Source organism: Tamandua tetradactyla, chromosome 2 (genome assembly GCF_023851605.1).
Source record: "Tamandua tetradactyla isolate mTamTet1 chromosome 2, mTamTet1.pri, whole genome shotgun sequence".
Taxonomy (NCBI): Eukaryota; Metazoa; Chordata; class Mammalia; order Pilosa; family Myrmecophagidae; genus Tamandua; species Tamandua tetradactyla.
The window spans coordinates 113805955-113823031 of record NC_135328.1 but is presented as its reverse complement, the minus strand read 5'-3'; the positions used below and the strand labels follow the sequence as shown (position 1 = coordinate 113823031).

At 36.4% G+C, this 17077-nt stretch overlaps 1 long non-coding RNA gene across 1 annotated transcript; it reads left to right on the top strand.

Annotated features, from left to right (window-relative positions):
- The first annotated feature begins 11243 nt into the window (after positions 1-11243).
- On the top strand, positions 11244-16718 carry LOC143661540 (uncharacterized). The gene is made up of 4 exons (XR_013164670.1): positions 11244-11381; positions 12636-12776; positions 16277-16316; positions 16652-16718. It is a non-coding gene; the product is annotated as an uncharacterized LOC143661540 (long non-coding RNA).
- Positions 16719-17077: the final 359 nt, after the last annotated feature.

Here is a 17077-nt window from a genome sequence, read left to right as displayed (position 1 = left end):
TCTCCAAGTGAATAATGCCCTTTTCTGTGTCCAGGTTCTAAACAAGTAGGGATATAAAAGGATAAAGGAAGAAGTTGTATTATCATCTTTATTATCGATAAAGTCCAGGCCAGCTTAATTAGTAAACCCAGAATTATACATCTGGATACAGGTTCTCCCTGGGGAAGGTGGTTGGCCCAGGTGAGACTTGTGGGATAAAGGAATATGTGAGACTATCCTCTCTGCCAGGAGCCTTACTAACCAGGAAAGAGCTGTGATGAGCTGAGAATACACAGGCATTATTTTCAAATTTCCCCATCAGTCTAGTAAACCTCAACATCCCCCCAGAGAGCAGAATAAAGAAAGGAACAAGAGGATCTGAGATGTTCCATTAAGTGATCTCTCTTCATGTAGTGGAAACATAAGGCACAGACTAAAAATACCCCTCCACTCCAATACACAGAAAATTAAGGATGGTGTTCTAGTTTGCTAGCTGCTGGAATGCAACACACTAGAGATGGATTGGCTTTCAATAAAGGGGGATTTATTTTGTTGATGTATAGTTCTTCAGAGAAAAGGCAGCTAACTTTCAGCTGAGGCTCTTTCTTACATGGAAAGGCACAGGGTGATCTCTGCTGGCCTTCTCTCCAGGCCTCTGAGTTCCAACATCTTTCCTTGGGGTGATTCCTTTCTGAATCTCCAAAGGCCTGGGCTGAGCTGCGAGTGCTGAGATGAGGTATGCTGAGCTGCTTGGGCTGTGCTATGTTGAGTCTCTCATTTAAGCACCAGCCAATTAAATCAAACATCATTCACTGCAGCAAGCACGCCTCCTAGCCAACCACAGATGTAATCAGCAACAGATGAGGTTCACATGCCATTGGCTCATGTCCACAGCAATAGAACTAGGCACCATCATCTGGCCAAGATGACACCTGACTCTAACTACCACAGATAGTAATGGGTGTTCATGCTCTAATTTTCCTATCCAAAAGAGAATTTTTATTTATTATGGAAATTAATTATGTTTACTGAAAAAATAAATTAATCCAATAATTGGAGTAAAAGTTTTCATAATTTGGAGTTGATAGTTAAGGTATCTTTAGGTTTTGGACAAATAAACACTATATTTCTGAAATTGTTTACTTTGATCACTCACCTTTTAGGGAAACATGGCATGGGGACTTTTCTTCTCTTAATAGATCTTGAATCATCAACTTCTATGTTACAAGGGCACCTACCACCACCAAAAGCATTCATTTTAGTGAAGGAACTTACTTTGTTAGATTTTTACACTGTTGAGCACTGATCAAATGACAAATGTGTTTATAGTGAGTGTAGATAATTCAGTAAAAACAAACAATGGAGATAATCTGTACAATGTGCAATATTTTAAAAATCTGCTTCTGGTATGATTTTTCTTAGAAATAATTACTTATATAACAAACAACAGCTGCTAGAAAATATCTGAAAGTGGAATTTTAAAATTATTAATTGAATATTATGGATTGCCAATAAAGTCAAATCTTAGATTTTTCAAGCAGCAGTGAACCAGTGAATGAAATATCACTGATGCCATTGTAAGTATAATGTTTATCCAGAATAACACAGATTTTTTTTTCCCTGAGCTGTGGGAATTTCCATGAATAGCTGTGGATTTATTCACGTATCTCATTGTAGGCAACCAGTGTAAGGCCAAGGCATGATTTAAAACTTTTAGGTTATTTTACTATTCTTCCTGAGCTCATGGTTAGCAAAATGTGCATGAGAAGGATAATTACTACTTTTATTCGTATGTCTTTTTGTAGTTAATGGGATGCCAGAATATGTATTATCGTATTGATCACAATTCTATAAAATAGATATTATAGTCTTCATTTGACAGATAAAGAAACTGAGGTTTCATGAAGGCAGAGCCATTTTGGACTCAGGTCCACTTTACCACACAGAAAGTATATAGCTTTGGGGGGGGAAATATAATAGGGCACATTTGTCTTTTTTTTTCTTTCATCTGTACAGTGAAGCTAAGAATATCAGTCTTGGAGGCATTATTATAAAGATTGGAAATAATACTCTCAGAATTCCCTGTGTCCTTTCAATTCTTACCACTACCACCTTCTCAAGTGCTGGTCCATTTTGCATAGGCTGGTTTTTCCCTCTGAATCATCTGGCAAATTCTTTCCATTGTTGGTGTTGAAGAATCTCAATCAATTTTATAGTTTATGAGCAGGACATGGTGATGTTGGACTTTTTAAACTTTTTTATTGTATAATATAGCATATATACAAAGAAAGAAAGAAAAGCAACAGTTTTCAAAGCACTCTTCAACAAGTGGTTACAGGGAAGATGCCAGGGTTTGTCATGGGCTACCATACCAGTAAGTTCTTCAAAAAAAAAAAACAAATTAGTATTCACTCTAGGAGCTTATGGATTTGAAACTGCTGCATCTATGCAAGATGGAGCACTTTTTGGAAGATCAATAATATTATCGAGAATAAACAGAAAGCAAATGTAGAAACCTTAAATTTAAAGGAATCAGTGAGCTACTTCAGGCAGCAGACTGAAGGGGCTAAGATTCAAGAGAGGAGGATAACAGTAGAAAGCAAACTTTTTGCCAAGATTTTCCCCAGCATTTACTGATTCTGGGCAGAGTCAAAGGGCTGAGAACAGTGAACTTTGCCCAGACAGGCAACCACTTTTGGGGGCAGTCTAACCAAAGAGACAAACTAAAGAGACAAAATCACATTCTTCAGGGTTTTAAAAATACATACCAATATTTTTTTCTCAAGACATTTTCCAAATTTTGAAGTTGCACAGTGCAAGAGACTAAAAATCATATCTGAAAATGTGTGAAATGCAAAAAAGAATTTTCCACAGCTTCCCAGAACACAGATCTATCACTTTAAGACCTATCAAGGGTCTAAAGAACAAATCATGCTCTCAGATGAAAACTCTGGAGCACTATACTTTTGGGACAAAAGCAAGCCAGAAATAGACTAAGTGTTACCTAAAAGCAATCCAACCATACTCAGTCCCTGAGTAATTTAAGAGTGTTTGCCCACACTCTACCAAGCAAAAGAATGAACAAACTCTGATTGGAGGAAGATAGCATCATCTAGAGCTTTACAAATTGTTACACAAAATATCCACCATTTAATCGAAAAGTACTAGGCTTGTCAAGAAAAAGGACAACAATAACAAAAAACAAGACAAAAAAAGAGAGGATAAGTAATTTCATCAGTGACCTAAATATTGATTTATTGGACAGTAACTTTAGAATAACACTGATTAGTATGTCTTAGAAAATAGAGTAGAAGATGAATAATTTTATGGAATAATTATAATCTATGCAAAATAATCAAATGAAAATTATTGAATTTAAAACTAAAATCTCTGAAATTAAGAACTCAATAAATGGATTTAGCTGCCAATAACAAACATCAGAACTCAAAAATAGCAAAATAAAAGAGGTCAAGAGAAAATATTTTAAGTGAAGCATGGATAAAAATGTAGAGCATAAAATAAAACAGATGTCAAAGATTCACGGGACAGAGTAAAAAGTCCAATCTACATGTAATTACAGTCTCAGATGGAGAGGAGAAAGAATTTGGGCAGAACACAATATATGCAGAAGTACTGGTCAAGAATTTTCCAAAAGTTACTAAAAGACTTCAGCTGACTTACTTCAGAAATTATGCAAATTCCAAGCAAGATAAACAGATAGATAGATAAGTATATGTATTTATATATTTCATATATATAAAACAAGAAACTACATTATCTTCAAAGGACCAACAAAAAGATATATTGCTGATTTCTCAACAGAATCAATTATAGTTAGAAGACAATAGAATAACTTTTTTAAAGTGTTGAAAGAAAAATAAAATGCCAATTTGGAACTTGAAATCCAATAAAATATCCTTCCAAATGAAGGGGAAACAAGAGCATATGATCTTCATTAATTGTGTCATGTAACTCAAATTTCTCAGTCTGACCTTTTGGAAAGTTGAGATCTAGTCCTGGGATAACTCTCAAAACTTTGTTTTCATTATTACTAAGTCTGTGTCTAACTGGTCACTAGATATATCAGACTTGATCTCAATCTGAATATTTGCTTATGATCTTTGCTCTACCTGGAATGCCCACACTTTCATTTCAATTCTTAAAATCCATTATATCTTTTCACAAAATTCAGCTCCTACTTTCATTTCAAGGCATTCCTGAGTCTCCATTAAAGTCCCACACTTTAACCATTCATTTAGTTTCTATGCAAACCACCTTGCATAGAAAGTTTTATGAGCTTTCCTGGGTCTCTATTAAAGTCCCATATTCTTGAAATCATTCATTTTGGTTTCTATGCAAAGTATCTGGCATAGAAAGTTTTGTAAGCACTATATTTCATCAAATTTAAGAAAAGATTGATTTCCAAGACATGCCATTATTTTATATACCAGAAAGAAAGAAGGAAATTCTGCTAATTAAACTATACATGATATAAAGCCTTAACAACAGTTATAGTAGCCTCCTGTTGCTTTGAAATTTCTCTGTCTATTCTAAGGGATTAAGCAATGTCTCCTGCTTTCATTTGCATTGTTTAGCACGCGTTTTAGTTTGCTACGGCTGCTGGAATGCAATACACAAGAAATGAAATGGCTTTTCATAAAGGGAACTTATTTAGTTACAAATTTGCTAATTTGGGAAGCCACATGGTAATGTTTGCTGGGCTTCTTTCCCAGTTTCTGGGTTGAAATGGCTTTCCCTGGGGTGTGTCCTTTCTGCATCTCCAAGCATCAGGTTCTGAGCTGACTCTGAGCTCTAAGCTGAGTTGTGCTGGGCTGTGCTGAGCTCCTTCTCTCTCTTCTGACCTCTCCTTTTAAGCCTCCAGATAAAATTAAATGTCACTCATTGCAGAAGGCACTTCCCTTAGCCAACTGCAAAAATCAGCCACAGATGAATTTCACGTGTGAATAATTTAAGTTCACACCATCAGAACAACTAGGCACCATGACCTGGCCAAGTTGACATCTGAACCTAACTACTACAGTGTCCATCCCTTGTCAACTTGGCAACTATATACATCCCTTAAACCATACTTAATCTCTAAGAAAACAATAACAGACATTTTTTTCCTAACAATGTCATCTGTCCTGCATACAATGCACTAAATCTTTCCATATACAAAATACATACAATTCTTCACAATATTACAAAAATCTCAAATCATTTCAGTAACAGTACAAATATAATACCAACTCAAAAACCATACAAAAACTCATCAAAGTCAGTTACAGGCATATCTGTCCTAAAGCAAAAAAATTCCCCTTTGGTTGTGGACCTGTGAACTTAAAGCAAGTTATCTGCTTCCAATACAAAGAAGGAGCAGTCATAGGATGAACGATCCTGTTGTTTCATCAGGAGAAATCAGAAGGAAAATAGGGGTCGCTGGACCCAAACAATTCTGAAAACCTGCAGGGTAAACTCTATTCAATTTCAAAGTCTGAGAGTCATTCCTCCTTGGGGCTTTAGAAAGTGGCATTCCCACCCTTTCCAAGGTCCTATGCAGTGGCTCTGTTCTCTCCAAGCACTGAGATGAGGGTTGCAATGTTGGGAAACATTGGCAAGACCACCTTTTTCTTATCCTCACCCTCCTCAAGCATCTGGGTGGCACCTGGATTCTCTGCCATCTCTGGGGCACACACTCAGCCCCTTTAGAACAATGGGATGGCAGCTAGACTTCCCAAAATTTTCAGGGAATGTGCTCCACACTCTCTGAGGACTGGTGCAACAGAACTCTTCCTGAGCATCAAGGTGGAAGGGCCGCCTCTGCCTCCAGGGCAAACTCACCTCCTCTACATGCACTGGTGAGTCCACTTTCCTGGCCCAAGATTTCTTGCCTTCAGACTTTAGCTTCCATGGTTCTGCTTCTGAGGTTATTTTTTCTTCATTCTGTCCATTCTGTCTCTTCCAGTCCATATTGGCAGTGGTTCCATTTATACACATCTCTCAAAACAATTTGTTAACTTGGCATGCAGCATGCAGGGATCAAAGCTATTAGACAATAGGACTTTCCACAAATCCTTTCTGGATAACTCCATATCCAATCCTGGCTTGTCTTATAATGGCTGAGTGGTTCCATGTTTGGTTAAATCCTCATATTGGGCACTGTTCTCTGGGGTCTCCCTTTCTGAAAGCCCAGAATTTTATAGGCCATCAGTTTCTGGTTTCTTTGTACCCAAAAGTTCAGTTCTTAGCTTATCTCTTTCTTGGCACATTTTACTATAAGCTGCAAAGAGAAATCAGCCTGCATCTTCCACACTCAAAGATTTGAAAATCTCCCCAGCCAAGTAGCCCAGATTGTCATACTCAAATTCTCCCTTCCATCCAATACCAGGATTCAGTTTTGCCAAATTCCATGCCCCTTAAAAGAAGGGTTGCCTTCCTTTTAATCTGCAATGACACATTCCTCATTTATGTCCAAAGCCTCAATGGAAGTATCTTTAGAGCCCATATTTCCAAAGTCTCTTCAAAGCAATGTAGGCTTTCTCTATCAAGCTCCTCACAATTCTTCCAGAATCCTCCCCTTATCCATTTAAAAGACCACTCCAACATGTTTGGTACTTGCAAATGCAGCAGTACCTCACTCCTCTGGTACCAAAATCTGTTCTGGTTTGCTAAGGCTGCCAGAATGCAATACACCAGAAAGGGAATGGCTTTTATAAAGAGGATTTATTTAATTGCAAATTTAAAGGGGCACAAATTGGAAAGGCACACAGTGATCTCTGCTGGGCTTCTCTTCTGGCTCCTAGGTTCAAATGACTTTCCCTGGGGCATGTCCTTTTCTGCATCTCCAAACATCAGTGTCTGAGTGACTCTGAGTTCTAAGCTGAGTTGTGCTATGCTGTGCTGAGCTCCTTCTCTCTCTTATGGCCTCTCCTTTTAAGCCTCCTGCTGATTAAATTAAATGTCACTCCTTGCACTCCCCTTAGCTGACTGCAGATGGCTATAGATGGATTACACACGCTGATGACTTAAGTCTACAGCAACAGAACAATTGGGTACCATGACCTGGCCAAGTTGACACCTGAACTTAACTACTATAGCATGTAAGAGACAATTCTTTACTTAAACAACAATAACAAAATCTAATACGTCTTCATTTGGGGGAGGGTGTTTTCCTTTCTCAGGTACCATAAAGTATTTGGTTGTTTCTTGTAATAAATTAAGGAATTGTGGTCATTCTTCCAAAGGCAAACATTTGCTTCATTTGAGTAAGATATATGCTCTGCTGTTTCAGTGCATTTTTCTGCTCCACAATAATTTTTCATTTCAATGACATAACATAGGATAATATTTTTGAGACATTCTAATATAATTACACTCATCCTTTGTAGTACTATGCAATTCAACTGAAGTGATGACAACATGAACAAATAGGAACATATCTTGAGCATGTGTAGGCAGAGATAGGTACATCCTGAGCTTTGCCTACCAAACAGAAATCATGACATGTTAATTTGAGATGTTAACACTGAAAATATTTTATCTTAAAATCAGATAAATATGTTATTTGCCTCCTGAAGTAGAGTCTAAGTTCTCAGAAGTCCTGGACTAATCCTTTCACTTTGTTTGGTATAATGACATAGATCCTAGCACAATACTGTGCACATAGAAGAAAGGAATAAAAACTTGTTGAATTAAAGTGAAAAACAGGAATAATTCATCATTTTACCAACTAGAATTCTCCTCTCTCAGTATTAGCTAAGAAGTTTAGGGATGTCATATATAATGAAGTGGACCCTCTAAAAGGTGAGTCCTTGTTGGATGCATACTGAGCCAAAAGAGACACTGGGATTTCAGAGAAAAAGGAGCTTTATTGCAAGGTAAGCCAGTGGCGGTGAAGAGACCCAATCTCAAATCTGCCTCCGTGGAATAGAGAAGTGTAGGCTTTTATTAAAAGCAAACAAAGGGAGGTGAGACAAATATGTTTGGGTTATTGGCATATGGTGAGTAGCTAGTAAATATCTAAATTAGCAACTTTAAGTTAACTATTGCCATTTGCTGTTTAAACATTCAAATTAGGGACTGCATACTAGCTACTTTTGCCAATTGGTCCTTTGTTGTGATATGTGGGGCCCGTGATATTGCCAGAACTAGTGATGGACTGACATTTTGCTTCCTTTTTTGGGTCCTGTGTTTCTTTTTCCTCTTGTTTCTGCTCATTTTAATTTTATTTGCAGGATATTTTATGTTCTGGGGTCACTTTAAGTTCAGGGTCCATCTTTAAGTGCATGCACAGCAAACTGTTTTGGACAGCTCATTAGATAATAGGGGCTCTGAGGTTTTAACTGGGCATTGCGGGAACAGGAGGGGCCATTCTAGTGAGCTAGTACCTGACGATCTTGGTTAGTAGGTGAAGTGTGGGATGGTTTCAATCTCTTTCAATATTATTTGTTCTTGTGACAGGTCTGTGAATATTTATGAGGGCCTCATGTGTGCCTCAAACACAGTATTCTAAAACAGCAGATTTCGCTTATCTGGACAAAGTCACCACTCTAACTACTTTCTCTGTCAACAAATGTCTTGCCTTTTTTATTGAATGAGAATTAATTTTGAGAGATTTCTGTCTAAAATCATAAGGTTTGCAAGCTTCTCTAGTAAAGCAACTGCAGAAACCTCAGAGAATTTTTATTGTTAGTAAGTCCTCTTTTCATGTATTTGTAGCTATTGAGGCTTTTATTTATGGATCAGAAGCACTGCCTTGAATAGATTGCATAAAGTATGCTGAGTAACATGAGGCTTGGAATCTGTTCTTGATATGAATGACTTCATTAATTTGCATTGGGCAATTCAGAGAGCAAATTAATTTGACCCTTATCAAATGGGTTGACGTATACCCCATGATATCTCAGAGATAAGAGAAGGAGAATTTTAAAAGACAATTCATAGATTATAAAACTTACAAGGAAATGTTTTATTTAAGAAAGCAATTGTTTTTAATACCTCAAAATAATTAATTTTATACTCTGTTCAATTTTAAATCACTTTTTAATCTATTTATCAAAACAGAACATGGTCATTAAATAAAGTCCTATATCTTCTTTACAGTAACAAAGCTGGTAACCATATATTGAAAGGTGTTTGGATTGAAACATCTCCGTGTCAATCAGAGAGAAATTTAGGGCAACTTATTTAACCTGTCTTGGTTTTAGTTTCCTCACGGAAATAGGGGTAAGGCATACCTCCTAAGGCATTTGTGAGAAGTAAATGAGCTAATTGTGTGAACATTTACTGGCTTCTAGCTAGAATAGAATAAATATTTATTGGATTAATTAATTATGACTTAATGAGAAAATAAATTTAAATTTTAATTTCCTAATCCAGACTTTGAACTCATTCTAGTTGGAGTCAGGATGACTTTACGTGTTTGGTTTGGACTAATATTTCCAGTTCAGACTGACTGTCATCTATTCCAGTGCTTAGCAAATTTTCTCTAGAAATGGCAAGAGAGGAAATCTTTTAGGCTTTTGGGATCACATACGGTCTCATATTCTTCTGTTTTTTTTAAATGAACTTTTAAAAATGTAAACACCACTCCTAGCTCTTGTACAGTACAGAAACAGGCAGTGCCAATTTGGCCAGTGGGCTATAGTTTCCTAAATCTTAGATCTGAGCTTTCTGCATTTAATCTATTTTATTTCTGCACTTATAATACAAATTATTAATGATTCGGGGAGATAAAAGCCCAACCTTAAATTCTTGGATAAAATTTAGAGTGATCTCAATTAGTATGTTACAGAAGGTAGACTTTGCTTCAGGGGTACTTCTGTAATTTCCAGAGTACTAAACTGATAATAAGAGATGACAGTGATGTTTCCTTCTGTCTATGAAATAAATCAGACTTTTATGAGCTTGTGCCATCTTAGGAAACAAGGAAGTTTGTATTTTGTTTGATGAGAAAATGTGAATTCTTCAAAGGTGCTTCTGTTAGTCTCATAGGTATACACATTGATTAAGATTTCTTATTAACATACAATCATCTCCAAATGTTTCCACTTAATTGCTTTTTATTTCAGTTAAGTACCAATGTTCTTTATTCTCACATGTAGTTTAATTAGCATGGAAGGTCACAGAGAGGTGCTAAGACACAAACTTGCCCAGAGGAAGTAGTTGATGTCTCGCTGGCTTCTAATTATAAAGCATCCTAGAATTGCCCAGTAAAAGGGAGCTTAGAGGGAAGAAACAATAATGAAAGAACAAAAAATGAACAAGAGGCATTCCTTTACATAGAAAGAACAAGTGCTCAGCTTCTATCCTTATTTTAAGGTCACAGTTGCATACAGCTCTCAGTAGGAAGCGAAATGCAATGTACAGATGTTTATAAATTATTTAGTGACATTTATTGAACACCTACTATGTGCAGACATTGGTGGATGGTTGTAAGGACAGCAGAGGTGTTGAGTGAAAGGCAGCAGAGAAAAATATTGTCAAATACATTATGATGAAATATCACGATCATATTAGAAAGGTAATAGCATATTATTCCTTATTTATTTATGAAATAAATTTTCATTACTAATTAATAAAATATTCTAAACACTAAATTGCTGTAAAATTATACTAGAATCTGGCTATCTGGCTACATGCAGAATAGTATTAACTATATGTAGGCATCCCCAAAGAGTTGTTTTTAGCCAATAACGAAGTACTTCTGAGTATAGGAGGGGTCTGGCTTAAAAAAAGATTCATAAACATCCAGGAATAAATCAAAAGGGGTGGCTATCAGTACTATAAAATTGCTTTTTTAATTTTACCAAGTAATTCAGCGCATAAATACTCTAAAGAGAGATACCTTAAAATTATCAAAATAGAATTCTGCATATAACACTTTAGTTAACTAATCTCCAGCTTTTAACAATCATAACTGAGGAATAAATCCAATTATTTCTCTATTTTATATTCATTCTTTTCTCTAATAAGCAAGGTAAGCCTTAGACTGGCATAGATAACAAAGCTGGCAAATGTGACAATAGCATACAACATCTGTAGAGTGTTAGGTCAAGGGAACCGGGAAGGGCACTGCAACCGGAGCTGCGGAGGTTGTGTCCCCCCTCCCAACATGACTTCCGGAACCGCCCCTTCCAGACACCTGACTTCCAGAACTGATGAACCGCCCCTTCCGGACACATGACTTCCAGAACTGATGGCCCGCCCCTTCCGGACACCTGACTTCCAGAGAACTGCCCCTTCCGGTCATCACCTGACCCGCTTGCTTAAAAACTGCCCACTCCATCATCCAGGCGCGTACTCACCTGTCTCCATCCTGGATTCAGTCTTCTTCTCTCGTGGCACCCTCTGCTCAGTCTCTGCCCAGCACCCAAAGCCTTCCAGTACATCCTGCCCGCAAGGTACTCTCCAGTGGATTCTTGCTGATCTCACCGGGAGCGCAGAAATAAACCCACCCGCTTTAAATTTCCTGGTCTACCTTCCTCCTTTCTCACCCTTTCACCTCCTACACCTTTCATAGAGCACATCTTATTTGCTACACACTATTGTTTAAGAGCTTAATAAGCATTATCCAATTTAATGTTTTGCCAGCCCCAGTAGGTAAGGCCTATCATCGTCTCCATTTTCCAGTAAGGAAGCTGATGAAAAAAAAAAAAAGAATGAAAAGAAAGAAGTGGTAACTTTCTTAATTCATACACTTGGAAGTGACAGAGTTGGAAATTAAATAGTCTGACTCCAGAACCTTTTCACTTGTAACATGAGTCTTGATGTTTATGTGTGTGAGCACACATGTGTGTGCACGTGTGTGTTTCAGTGCATGTCTGTGTTTTCACAACATAAGGAGTGATACAGCACTGAGTGAATAAGCAGCACCAAATGTTCATTTAGTGGGGGGTTATCTTTGGTGAGAAAAGTTGAGCTAATATATGAACTCATCATTTCACCTCTCTAGGCGTTTGGTTTCCTTATCTATAAAATGAAGGAATTTGGCCTAAACTCACTTTCAGCATTCTCGTTGTTTTTAGTTAAATGATTTTTTAAAGTAGCACCATGATTTTAATGCAAATATAAAATGAGTACTTGTGAAGATTTTATTTAAATCATTAATTTATTTGGGAACCAGTTAGATGTTAAAATTGGTTCAAAAATTAGTGTCACACTTTTATAGTTGAATTAGGAATGCTGAAATGAATTTACAAAAAGATACCAAGCTAGCTTTTTCAAGGAGGGGGGTGAGTTTAGTATCTTTTCACTGGACCAAATTTGCACATCTGCAAATAAGTATCGATTGTACTGTTAGTTATCTTCAATGTACTGACTTGTAAAATAGCTCGAAGACAAGACCTTAATTTTAGATTGCTAGCTTCCAAAACCATGAGATAAAAAATTCCCATTGTTTAAGCCAACCCATTGTGTGGTATTTGTTATAGAAGCTTTAGCAAACTAAGACACACAGTTTTCAATATAAAATTTTATATAGATGAATTCATACATGCATGCAGATATGTGACCAAATGTTTTTCTCTCAGTAGTAGAATATGGACCATTTTTCAGGTAAAGGAATATAGATATGCATCGTTACTTTAGGTGGCTGAAAATACTCCATATTAAGTTTGTACCATTAACTTTTTATACAACCCTCTTTTTGTGTACAGATGAAGTGCAGCTCCAGATTTCTGCCAGTGTAAACCATGCTGCTGCATGGCTGTTCTGGTGCACTCATGGTCACACATTTCTGAGACTGTCTCCTTGGGGCAATTTCCAACACAATTACTATGCTACTGCTCTTTTCAATGGTAAAACACCCTTTTTTTAACTGTCCTTTTCAGAATTATAACATTTTATACTCTCTTCATCAGTGGAATGAGTGTCGTTTTTCCCATGCCTTTCCAGTCCTTGGGTTTAGTTATTGCTTGGGCATTCAACAGTGTTTTTGGGGAAGGGGAGAATAATATATAATTATTGCATTTATTTGCTTACTGGGGTGGTTGACTATCTTTCTGTATATATAAATGACGTTTGTCTATCTGATTTTATGACTTGGCTATTCCCAATCTTTGTCCAAACTTCTACTGAAGTGATCATTATTTCCTTCTGTTTTTGTGTTTTCCTTGGAAAAAAAGCAAACTATCTAAATTTTATCATACGTGTTAAAAAAGTTTCCTCATGTTTATTCATGATGATTTAACTTCTTGATACTAAAACATGTTGCATGTTTATGGAGGCTGTTTTTGGTAGTTGTTTTGCTGTTGTTGTTCAAATAGCTTAAATTTACACAAACTTATCAATGTTTTCCTTTATTGATTTTAGTGTTTCTATCATAGGTGGAAGGGCCTCTTTCTCAATTACAGAAAAAAATCTCTAAGTTACTGTTGTAATAACTTCAGCATTTTATGTTTTAACAATCAAATTGACATATCCAGTTCTTGTTTTGGTGTACAGATAAAGTAGAAATCCAAAACCTTTCACCCAAAGACTAGCCATTTTGTTTGCTTCCATAGAACAGTAGAAAAAATAAAGACAGGTGGATATTCATGTATTACTGAAACTACAAAATATGATCAGACTGGTAGATGATGACAGGTTTGAATAGTATATGCCAAAGGAAATTGTGAACCACCATTATTAGCTAGGATTGTGGGCATGTTTTTGGCCTGATAATGGGGATTTTGTTAATACGTATAATATTTTTAATAGGTGTGAGGTGATTGTGAGTAGAGACATATTTGAAGAGACATCATAAAATGTTAATGAGATTAATGTTTTCTGTGGAATACAACTACTTCAGCAGTATACAAAAGCCAGCAACCAGAGACAGAGATTCAGATGTAAGAGGGTATAATAAATGTTTATATGCTTCATAGAGCGTTGTGCTAAGTGGGGTAGAAATTTCATCTTCATTCAAAAAATATGAACTGGGAGACTGATAAGATAGGCCTGTGTGCAGGACTCTGAGGAATTGAAATGATAACAGACAATAAGTTAGTAGAATGCCTCAGGCAACTCATTAATGAGAAAACAGGGTAGAGATGGGCTTCGTGGAGGATGGGACTGAGGGATTAGACAATTATAAATGCACATTGTTAGTGGACCTGGCTGCTAGATGGCTCTACCAGGGGCAGGTCTTCGGAGAGAGAGAGTGCTTCCTTTTCAGATTCCAGTTAGTACTGCAGGGAGGTAGGACGGCACATAGGTAATTAGAAATGAGACCTTTATTTCACACTAAATTTTCATATATTCTCAACTCCATTTGCTTTCATTGATCTGACTGCCTTCCTACACTCTTCCAGTTGTTGTTACTTGTTCTCTAGTATAATTTAATATCTAAAATGGCAAAGCTTGCTCTTCACTCAGCTTTTCCTAAGTAGTTTCTTATGCGTATTGTTATATTGAATTTTAGAATCACTTGTCAATTTCCTATCCTCATAACATTAGTCATTACACATGACTATGTTTTATTCATGACTGGGTAGGTTAAACTGTAGTAGCAAACAATCCCCAAATTGCAGTGGTTAACACAGTAAAAGTTTATTTCTTATTCAGAGTATATGCCTCACATGGGTCTGTGTAAGTGGAGTAGGGAAAGGGACTTGCTTGGGTTCCCAGATTGAAAGAAGCTAACAGTTTGTAGCAACACTATTTAGAACATGGCATCTCCTCAGTGCTCCACTCACCCCAGCAGGGAAAGAGGCAGCTAGAAATTTGTGCATGGGCTAAAGGGGCACATGCTTTTCCTTCAGCAGAACCCGGTGTCGAGAACAGCACTTTCCAACAGGATGTTCTATGAAAATAGAAATGTTCTATGATCTGCACTGTCCAACACAGTAGCCATGGTGGTTATGGTGGCTACTGAGCTCTTCAAATGTGATTAATGTGACTGGGGAATTGAATATTGTTGATGTAATTTTAATATAAGTAACCATATGTGGCCAGTAGCTGTGGTACAGTTCAGGTAGAGAACAAGTCACATAGCCTAAGTGCAGGGGAGTTGAGAGTATAGGGAAGCAAATGAAATCATTGGTGAACATGATGGTGTCTGACTCCACTCCCAAAACAAAGCACCACCAAATACACACATATACGCAAACACACGCATTCTGCAATTTCATTGTGATTGTAGCAGAAACAGATTTTAACCTTTTAAATATAGTCTTCCCAGCCAAGAACAAAATATAACATTCCATTTGTTCTGGTCTTCTTTTGTTTCCAAGCCATGCCGCTTGATTTTTCTTCATGTCAATCCTGTATATTTCTTTTAGAGCTGACTTTTCAGCCAGGCAGACCATCATTTTAATTCTAGCTCTGCTACTCATCTTAAACTAATGTAACCTCTACTATCTCTCTTAAAGTGGTTACAAAACCTCTTTGAAGTCTAAGCTTCTCCTGTAAATTAGGATAATAACAGTACCTCCCAGCCTATTTCTCCCAGCTATTGTAGCTGCTGGTAATATTATCACCACTGTTATTCCTCCACCTATTATAACTGTTACTATTGCTACTCCTTTAATAATAATAATTATTATTAGTGTTACTTTTTTTAGGTAACAAGCACTTTATGTGCATAGTCTTATTTTATTTACGCAAGAACCCAATGAGATTAATGAATGTAAATCTGATAGAATGTAGTTAGCACTGGTCTATGTTACATACTCAACGCATTTTAGCTATTGTTATTATTGGAACCAGTGGGGCTGCCTCCTCAACCTTCCTTCCATGCTACTCCACTGTGAAGCAGTAGGTTTAGTTGGGATTGTTTCCACTGATGGCAGCAAAGGTGGGTAATTTCATCCATTGCTGTGATGGCAGGTTTGGGATGGGCACACAGTCCAGGCCAAAGCCAGTTAAAACATGAACTACTCTTAGTCACAATGACTTGTTGCTAGGTTCATGACCTACAGTAATCCAAGGAGAGAGAAGCCCAGGGCTGTTATTCAGTGGTTGGGGGAAAGATGATCTTTCCTTTTGGACATTTAAGAAAAGGTGGGGAGAGGAACAGAAAAAGAGTATTTGTTAACACTGTGCTGCCATACTGCAAATCGTTTGAAGTCTGCTTTATCTCTGAAAGTACTGGATGTGAGAGTCAATAAATTTCCTCTATTGTTTACATTAATTTGTTTTCTTTTTTTATCTATTTTGAATAAAGTCTCATTGAAATAATGATCACTCATTCTCATAATTCCTTAAATATTCTAATTGGATATTTTCAATACATTAGAAAGTGATTCTCTAATCTCTTTGTATCTGAACATCTTATCAAATTCTTACAGTGTATTTTTTTTTTTTTTTTTTTGCATAGGCAGGCACCGGAAATTGAACCCAGGCCTCCAAAATGGCAGGTGAGAGCTCTGCCTATATTATTATTTTATATTATTTTTATATATTCATATTTATGTATTGTATAAATATGAATATATAAAAAAGCAAAATATTTTTGACCGATGATTTTGGGCTTATCTAGGCATATAAAAATATAATTTGCAAATAAGACAAAATTTGCTTTCTTTTCTAAAATTCAAATAGTTCCACTTTCTCAAAAAATCATTATGGCTAACACTTCCCGAAAAATGTGAAATAGTAATAGTGATAGCAAACATCTTTCCACTGTTTTGTGCTTTTAATGGGGATTTTTTGGTCAACTTAAAGAAATGATCTCATTTTCTTACTTTGTTAGAATTTCTGGAACGTTAACAATGGAAGTTAAGTTTTTCAAATGGTTTTTCAGTATCAATCAAAAAAGGTATGTTATGCCTCATTTGAATTTTAACTTGATTAATTATATTAATATATTTTCTAATGCTGCATCAATCTTGACCTGAATTATTGAGATTTTATGCCATGGATCATAATAAACTATTTTTATACTTATTTTTAAATTTTTTATCACTCTACAGAAGTAAGATTTGTCCAAAAATTTTTTGTCATCTTTAATAGACTTTGGCAGCTAAAATATGTTGATATCACATGAATATGCTTCTGTCCTTTCCTCTGGTTATAGAATGGATAAAATAAAATAAATGTTTCTGTGTCTTGACAATAACCTCAAAAGTCATCATGGTTTTGAAATTTTTGTTCCTCAATGACTTTCTCTATTTTATAC